Below are 1,351 nucleotides of genomic sequence, written 5' to 3'. Positions count from 1 at the left end.
CTTTGTAAATTTTATTAGACAAGAGATGTTTGTAAAACACATATGCCCCCCATGGTGCAAAATTGAAAAGGGTTATACACACACATCATTTAATTGATAGTAGTATCATCAATTCAAAATATTGAGCAGACAATATCTTCCTATGTCAAGAGTGAATTGACCATGTGACCTAAAAATCAAAAGGGGTCATCTACTCCTTATGTTGTACCAGTGTACCAAGTTTGGTGTCAATCAAGCAAATAATTCTTAAAATATAGGAGACAATATATTACTATGTCCAGTTCAACTATTGACTTTTGACCTCAAAATCAATATGGGTCATCTTCTCCTGAAGATGTACCAGTGTACTAAGTTTGATGTCTGTCAAGCAAAAGGGTTATCAAGATATTGAGTGGACAGTTTATTACTATGTCCAGTTTGACCCTTGACCATGTGACCTCAAAATCAATAGGAGTCATCTTCTTCTGAATATACACCAGTGTACTAAGTCTGATGTCTGTCAAGCAAAGGGTTGTCAAGATATTGAACGGACAGTATATTCCTATGTCCAGTTTTACCATTGAACTTTGACCATGTGACCTCAAAATCAATAGGGGTCATCTACTCCTTAGGATGTACCAGTGTGCCAAGTTTGATGTCTTTCAAGCTATGGGTTCTCTAGACATTGAATGGTCAGTATATTCCTATACCCAGTTTGACCCTTGACCATATGACCTCAAAATCAATAGGGGTCGTCTACTCCTTAGGACGTACCAGTGTGTCAAGTTCGATGTCTTTCAAGCAATGGGTTCTCAAGATATTGAGCGGACATTATATTCCTATGTCCAGAGTAGATTGACCCTTGACCTTTTGACCTGAAAAACAATAGGGGTCCTCTTCTACGCATAACCAACCCACATATGAAATATCATTATCATCAAGTGAATGGTTCTCAAGATATTGAGCGTACAACATGTGGTCTACCGGTCTACCGACCGACCTACCGACAGGTGCAAACCAATATGCCCCTCTTCTTTGAAGGGAGCATAAATATCGTAGAAACGCTACCGGGTATACAGAAGACTTTATCATACCAGACAAAGATGAAGATCAGCTAATGAAATTTTACTTTGAACCCTACATTGAAATTCACAATGGAAGCGGATGGAAATATGATAGCCTTCCTTGATGTTATGGTAATGAAAAAGAACGTAGCTCTGTAACTGATGTTTTCTACAAATAACGGATACCAAACAATACCTGTTATTTGATTCGTGCCATCCTAAACATGCCAGAAATAACATTCCATATGATCTACCTAGTCATCTTTGCACGATAATAAGACTAATTTCATTTTATTTTAAAATGTCCT

The sequence above is a fragment of the Ostrea edulis genome, chromosome 6, assembly GCF_947568905.1.
Source record: "Ostrea edulis chromosome 6, xbOstEdul1.1, whole genome shotgun sequence".
Classification (NCBI taxonomy): domain Eukaryota; kingdom Metazoa; phylum Mollusca; class Bivalvia; order Ostreida; family Ostreidae; genus Ostrea; species Ostrea edulis.
The sequence above is the reverse complement of the archived record's forward strand: the minus strand, read 5'-3'. Positions refer to the sequence as shown.